This window comes from Euphorbia lathyris, chromosome 6 (genome assembly GCF_963576675.1).
Source record: "Euphorbia lathyris chromosome 6, ddEupLath1.1, whole genome shotgun sequence".
Taxonomy (NCBI): domain Eukaryota; kingdom Viridiplantae; phylum Streptophyta; class Magnoliopsida; order Malpighiales; family Euphorbiaceae; genus Euphorbia; species Euphorbia lathyris.
Window position 1 is genome coordinate 5,568,838 of NC_088915.1, and position 8,199 is coordinate 5,577,036.

General features: G+C 36.6%; 1 long non-coding RNA gene across 2 annotated transcripts; it reads left to right on the forward strand.

Moving 5' to 3' along the window:
• The first annotated feature begins 1,160 nt into the window (after nt 1–1,160).
• Nucleotides 1,161–3,152, forward strand: LOC136233980 (uncharacterized). Of its 2 annotated transcripts, none has more exons than XR_010691005.1 (7): nt 1,161–1,403; nt 1,494–1,626; nt 1,823–1,857; nt 2,289–2,377; nt 2,472–2,545; nt 2,633–2,691; nt 2,838–3,152. It is a non-coding gene; the product is annotated as an uncharacterized lncRNA (long non-coding RNA). The 2 variants fall into 2 exon arrangements; XR_010691004.1 differs by having other exon boundaries at nt 2,289–2,329.
• The last annotated feature ends 5,047 nt before the right edge of the window (nt 3,153–8,199 follow it).

The window sequence follows — 8,199 nt, forward strand, 5'->3', positions numbered from 1 at the left end:
CGACCTTAAGCCCAGTCTGGTTCAAGCCTGCTAAAGTCTGTCTATTTTTTGACGGGTTTGGGATTAATAAAAATAGCACGGACCGGCCCGTCTATTAATACTAATTAATCAGTTTATATATTTATATATTAAATATTTATTTTTTATAATTAAAAATTATATATATATATTTTTAGGTGAGTTTATATGGGTTAGGCTAGAGATTTGATTTTTAAGCCCGAGCCCGTCTAAATTAATAACGGGCTGGAATGGGCTTGGACTAAACATTTTTTTACCTAAAAACCCGATAGGTCCGGTCCGAGCCCGACCCAGCCCGACCCATGGTCAGATCTAAAATCATTCATTATAAGTCTATTTGATGTTGATGAGTAGTCCCGAAAACCTTGCAATATGTACTTTCAGAATTCTTTGCCGGTGATCCAAAATTCTGTCGTCTTGTACCTCAAAAAATCCGTCAAAGGTGGTTGGCCGGATTGCCCTTAAATATAGTAATTTTTATTTCCCACTTTGTATTTTCATTTCTTTTTTTATTATTCTTTTTCTATTTTTACATTATTATTTCATTTTTTTCTTTAACTATGTAGTATAAATATAACCTATGCTATTTAATTGAATAAAATAAAAAATAAAAATTACCCCAACAATTGCTCCCATATTTTATGTGTAATGCAATTATTTTTGAAATTTTTTTGATGAATTTTTTGAAAAAATTAAATTGCACATAAAACAACGATCAAACGCGTTTTGAGTACGAAACTTCACCAAGAATGTGGATTTTAACTTGTCGATTAAATCAGCCGCTAATGTGTAACCAACACACTCTTTAAACCCGACGGAAATTTGTGCTCACAATTGCCTCAAATTATCGATGTTGTGACAACATCTGATGCATATAGTGAACTTGTTCGTGTTTATTCCTTTTGCTCACGGTCGTAATTAAGAAATTTGCGGACTTAGTTAACTGAATTTTATCAAGAGAACTTACAAATCCAGGCTTAGGGTATCAATACATAATACTAAATCTGTAGTAAAAATAATGACGTGTCACTTTGTTATACTACCTTTGCTGATGTGTCAAGTTGTCAATTAATCTATTTTTCTTGCTTTTAAGTTATCTTTCTCCGTCAATTTCTCACCTTTCTATGTGCCAATAACCCACTCTACTTAACTTATGTTTTATTCTTTTTTATTTTGACAGAAACTGTTACTTTTTTCATGTTCCAACGATTCCCTCTTTCATCTTCTCATTTAAATTTCTTCTTTTCCTATGCTTGGTTTTTCGGTTTCCATTCCCATTTACCCATTATTTTCTCTTTCTCATTCAGATAAAACTGCAGCCAAAGTAGAAATTCTCAAATGTGTCGGTTGATTGCCTAAGAATTTGATGGAGTATGATCGATCTGGTAACTATTCCTGTTAAAATTTTAGTTTCTGTTTCATTTTTGTTCAAATTGATCTTTATTTCCCTCTTGCGTTTTATTTCTTCCTCTTAGTTTTAACTCGGCTTCCTCTCTCAACTGTTGGTTGCCCCTGTTCCTTGCGCTTCTTATCTATTCCGGTGATTTCTCATCTCCCTGTTCGTCGTCCCTTTTCGGTGTTATCGGTCTACTATAGCGGTTTACGTCGGTATGAGTTCTCATTTTCAATTGTTTCCTTTGTTTCCCATCTGATTGTGGTTTTCTTGGTTTGATCAATTTTCAAATTGCAATTTCTAAGTTTGTTTTACTTAGGGTTCTCATTGTGACTTTCCTTTTAACTGGCAGCATTTTTGTGCATTCATAATGACTTTGTCTCTATTTTTCGATTCTTTGTTCCCATACAGGAAATCACAAATGGAGAAGTGAATTTCAATTCCAAGTTAGTTCTCCAATTCTTTTACCAAGTTCTCCAATTTTCTTTTTCTACTTTCTGATTTTTGTTTTAGTCTAAGTTCCTAATTTCTTTATGTGTAGTTACGGAATGGATGTGATCCTTAATGAAAGATTAACCCAGTGACCATTTTGCTGTTAGGATTAGGGATTCTTCCAGTTATTCCAGTAATAATTTTTGTGTTCTTTGCTTTATTTCATATCATGTATTGCTCATAAAAAATAGTTCTCATTTGCACTTATTGATTCAATGCATTTCACTTAATTTTACATCAGTTTTTTTGAACTACGATTCACTCTGATCAAATGTTGAACTATTGCAGGTGTATTCTTGCTATTAAGCTTTATTTTCATTGAATATATTTTTGCAAATTTCAATATTTTATTTCTTAAGACTTGAACATCGGTTTTTTTTTGCAGATAATCAATTTGGAAAGATTTATGAAAAGCAGGCAATGAAGGTTATTATTAGATTCGTGCTACATGTATCAAATGTTGAACTATTACATGTATATTCTTGCTATTAAGCTTTATTTTCGTTGAATATATTTTTACAAATTTGAATATTTGATTTCTTAAGACTTGAACATCGGCTTGATGCAGATAATCAATTTTGGAAAGATTTATGAAAACCATGCAAGGAAGGTTATTATTAGATTCGTGCTACATGTGTGCAGGTAAAAATGGAATCTTACTATCATTTTTTATTTTGCAAAAGTCAGTCAGATTCGTATTTTAATATTTCAAGGTTCTATATTTTCCAGATTATAATGGTTCATACATTGGTGTATTTGTGATATGGGTTCAATCTTGGATATGATGGGTATGTTAACCTTTCCTATTTTCCAATTATTTTTTAACCAAGTTTAGACTCAAAGCACAATGGTTACAAGCTTCAACTCTTTCAAATTCAAATGCCATTCAACATACCTTTTAAGTGTTTGTTGTTTACATATTCTGAATATTCAGGAAAATGATGGCTTATCCTGAGGGAAAAAAGAGCAGAAAAATGAGTATGGAAAGTTTTAAGGCTGACATTAATTTGACATCAAATTTGAGCTCCAAATCTTCATCTTATCAAGAGCTTTATGAGTTGCTGATTTCAATGGATTTGGAGAAGGCAGGAACACAAGGTCTTTCTTATTAGGGTAGGTATGAGCTCTTTATGATATACTAGGTGTTATGTGTACAATTGTATTTTACAATGGAGAATTGAAACCACTGGAGATTCTGTTTAGGTAGCTAGGCATTATGAACTTTTGTAGCAATACAAATAAATTTCAATCTAACCAATGTTATAATTCCATATTTCAATTCAGAATAATCAATCAATAAGGCATCACGGTTTTTTATTTGACGAAACTTCAACCAATCCAAATCCATAATGGTATTTACATAGGTAATATGGTTTGCTCAACGAAAAACATATTTACTAATCCCTCCGTTCAACTATACATGACGCTTTTTATTCAATCCATATATATTAATTGACTTTTACCCCATATATCTCTATTTAAGTTGTCTTTTTATTTTGGGAATAAATAAAAATTAATTAGTGAATGCAATTAATACAAGGATAACAAAGTCTTTTAGTTAAAATTAATTGCATCTCTTAATTTCTATACTTTAACATTAAAAAATATCTATTATGGAACATAAGGAATATTATTATTATTTTAAAAATATATATAATAAAAAAATTTTATGGTTTTTTTTAAGAGGATGATTTCGAACTCATTCACCTCCCATGATATAATAACTAAACTATGCTCCATTAGTACAATAAAAGTTTTTTTTTTTTTGATGGAAATTAGTACAATAAAAGTTGAATGACCACAAAATTGAAATATTTGTAATTTTAATCTTATTAGAATATATGCAAAAATTACAATTATTAAAATAAAAATTTCGATGTAATCCTTTAATTATTTTAAATTATGAATTATGATTCACTTTTTCTTATATATATAAATATAAAAATTATAATATCACCATATCATATAGCATCCGTGCAAAGCACGGGTATACTGCTAGTTTATAATTAAATTGTTAAAATTTTGCTAAGTCCCCTAATATCAATTGGTCTAATTAAGATAAATAATTTATTTTGCATATGGGTATATGAAAATTAAGGGAAATTTGTTGGAATTTCTTAATTAAATAACAAACAAATATGGAAATCAAGTGAATTTTGTTGGAATTTCTTTTTATTACATATTTGTATTAAATTCACCAACTTAAAATTACCTTTAAAGAAGAAAGCATAAGCTGTGAAAATCAACATGGGTTTTACTATGCGAAAAAAAAAGTACTCCCTCCATTCCATTATATAGGTCATTCTAGCAAATTAGTTTTTTCCTTAAATATAAGTCATTCTAGGATTCCAAGAACTTTTAGTTTAGTTTTTTAGTCTAAATATTAAATACATGTGTTTTTTTATATTCCAATGCTTATTCCCCAATAGTGACATGAGAGAGAATTTTTTTTAATTAACCAATATATTTCTTAATTTGTGTGAAATGTCCTAGAATGACTTATATAATGGAATGGAGGGAGTATAATTAAGCCCTTGAACTTTACATGTTTTAAGAATCAAGCTTCTAATCAATTATTTTTCCACATTGAGCCTTGATAGCTATGGGCCTAGCAAAAGAAAAATTGGGATAAGATCCTATAGATTTAGGATTGAGGATGAAAAAAACTGCATTTTTCTGCGGTAGGCACGGAAGGAATGCCGAAACAGTGTTACAGATGATGAAAATCGGCCTCCTTCGCCTGGGGCAGGTAACTTAGTAACTGAATTTACTGGCTCTCCGGAATCAGGGTCAAAGTCATGGGCAGATATGGTGGATGAAGATGAAAATGCTTGGGAGACTGTGAGTTCCAAACAGAAAAAACACAGAAATAGACAGATGGATGATGATGCTACGGCAACAACCCGTGCAAAACGGGTCAGTAAACCCCCGCATAGATATCGATGAATGTTCTTTACTGGAATTGCAGGGGTATCCAAAACCTGGATACATAACGCTATTTAGCTAATTTATGCAAAATACACAAACCAGATATTTTATGTCTGGCAGAGCCTATGGTACCTTTTGATACTGTTAGAGCATCTTTCTGGGACAGTTTGGGAATGAAATGCGTCGGGCACAACTTGAAGGATCTTCCTTCGCTTTGGGTCATGGTTGTTAGCAGACAGCTTCAGCTTGCTAATGTTTGCAGTACACATGAGCAGTTCGTCTTGTTGCAGTTCATGGCGCTGGGGAATTCTGTCTACGTTGGATTGGTTTACGGCAGTGTCTGGGCTAACAGGAGAATTGGCTTGTATCAGGCAATTGCGGGTCTTCGTGAAACTCTACACGGTCAGTGGATTGTCATTGGTGACTTCAACGCCATCCTTGGATCCCATGAGAAAACGGGAAGAACACCGGCAGCGCGGCCCTGTCGTGAATTCCGTAAATTTATTGAGGATTGTGATTTCATTGATTGTCCTGCACGTGGTTTGTTCTACACCTGGTGTAACGGTCGAATGGGAACGGCTAAGGTTGAAAGCCGTATTGATAGAGCCGTGATTTCTCCGGATTTCTCTGATAGCTGGGATAGTTACAGCACCACCACGCTCACTAGACATCATTCAGACCACTATCCTCTGCTCTTTCAATGTGCTATGCGACATTCTAAGCCTGCACGGTTCCGGTTCCAATCCATGTGGTTAACTCATCCCAACCTGCGTGAAACTATTGCTAATTTCTGGAATGGTTCGCACCCCAGGCTACCGCCGATGCAGTCCCTGGGTGATAAGTTGAAACGTTTGTGCCCCATACTACGCAATTGGAACAGAAACGTCTTTGGGAATATTGACGTTCAAATATCTAATGCTGATGCAGCTCTTGCCCGCATCCAATCGGATCTGTCGACGCATGGATTCTCGAGTGAGCTTCATAAGAAGGAAATGGAGGCGCACACTGAACTAGATGTAATTCTGCGTAGAAAGGAGGTTTTTCTCCGAGATAAAAGCCGTGTTCGATGGCTAAAAGAAGGAGACAGGAACAGCGGGTTTTTTCATCGAGTTGCTTCAATCCGATCTGCTACCTCAGGTATTACTGCGCTGCGGGTTGGTAACCAGTTGCTCACTAATCAGGAACAGATCAGTTCGCATATTGAAGAGTTCTACAAGGACCTTTTTCGTTCTGATATCACTATCGAGGCTAATCACACACAGATTACGGATATCATTCCAAAAATGGTTACCGCTGTGGATAATGATTCTTTAACACGCTGTCCTGACATTACAGAAGTTAAAGATACTGTCTTCGCAATGGACAGAGATAGTTCGCCCGGGCCTGACGGGTTCAATGGCGCCTTCTATCAGTCTTTCTGGGACATCGTTGGCAGAGATGTTTATAAAATGGTCAGAAGCTTCTTCACTTCGGGTATGATTTTGCCGGGCCTAAACTCCAGCCTAATGGTATTACTGCCTAAGATTGAAAACGCAGAATCAATTGATCAATATCGTCCGATTGCGATGAGCAACTTCAGTTATAAAATAATATCTAAAATTCTGGCTGACAGACTAAACATTATTGCCACCAGGATCATCTCAGACAATCAATTCGGTTTCATACCTGACAGGAGCGTTCATCAATGCATTGCACTTGCATCTGAAGGTATAAATATGTTGAGGAAGAAATGCTTTGGGGGGAACATGGCTCTAAAAATCGACATCCGGAAAGCATTCGACACACTAGACTAGAACTTCCTCCTTGCAGTCATGGAAGGATTTGGTTTCTCTCTAAAATTCCGCAACTGGATACTGAATATCTTGTCTTCTGCCAGAATCTCAATTTTAACAGGCAATGGGATTAACGGCTTTATCAGATGCTCTAGGGGCGTGCGCCAAGGCGATCCTCTCTCCCCAATACTCTTTGGTATTGCAGAAGACTTTCTGAGCCGAATGCTAACTAAAATGGCCTCTTCTAGTGACCTTGCTCCAATGAATTACTCACGGCACGCTCTCTTTCCCACACACCTCCTCTATGCTGACGATGTTATTATATTGTGTAAGGCGTCGGTAAGCAATGCGCGTAAAATCAGTGAAGCTTTCGCGAGATATGGGTCTATTTCAGGTCAGATAGTGAATTGGCAGAAATCTGACATCTATTTTAGTGCCAAAATTACCCCCGGACGCAGTTCTGTTTTAGCTGGCACCATTGGCATTCGGCAAGGTAAATTACCTTTCAAGTACCTGGGCGTCCCCCTATTTTTTGGGTTACCACGGCAGCATCACCTCCGAGGCATCATGGATAAAATTCTGGTACGATTTGCCAAATGGAAAAGACAGTGCCTTTCGATGGCTGGTAGGGTGGCATTAGTTAACTTGGTGATCACTAGTAGCTTTATTCATTCGTTTATTGTATACAAATGGCCTGCTAATTTGCTCTCGCACATGACACGCTGTATACGGAATTTCATCTGGACTGGAGCAATTGATAATCGGAAGCTCATTACTGTCAATTGGAACTCATGCTGTCGCCTAGTCAAGGAAGGCGGACTGGGAATCAAAGATTTGCGCACTCTCAACGCTGCCCTCCTTGGGAAAATGGCGTGGGGAATTTTGCAGGACAGTTCAACCTGCTTCTCACTCCTAAGATCGAGATTTATCTCCTGTGCCGGGATACAGCGATATTACATTGTCAACTCTTCGATATAGGGATCTGTTCGCAAGGTCTATAGGCTGTTACGTGAACACTGTACTTGGTGGATCAGACATCAATCCTCGCTCAGTTTCTGGAACGACAGATGGATCACGCCTATTGTCAGTGACCAATTTGAAATGACGACTAGCCTTCGAAGGAAATCAATTGAGAGGGTTGAGGACTTTCTGCATATAACCTGGGAAAACTTGCCGACTCTGCCCCAAGAAATCACTGCACGAATTAAGGAAATTCAACGAGGAGGGGATGCAAGGGACTTTTGTATTTGGGAACCATCGGCCTATGGTATGTTCACTGTAAAATTATTTTACGCCTAGATACGGCCAAGATCAGTTCCACTGCAGTGGTGCAGGTTCATCTGGAAGCCGTTCATCCCGCCATCCCACTCAATGGCGTGTTGGAGGGAGGTTCTTGGTGCTCTTCCAACCCACGACCGACTCCGGCAGAGAGGCTGCATAATTGTCTCACAATGCTGTTTATGCAAAGAAGACGTGGAATCTGCCAATCATCTGTTTATTAACTGCCCATTTTCACTACAGATATGGCAAGGGATTGGAGCATTGTTTGGTCGAAGAATTTGCACGGATTCCACTGTGATAAACTTAATTGATGCA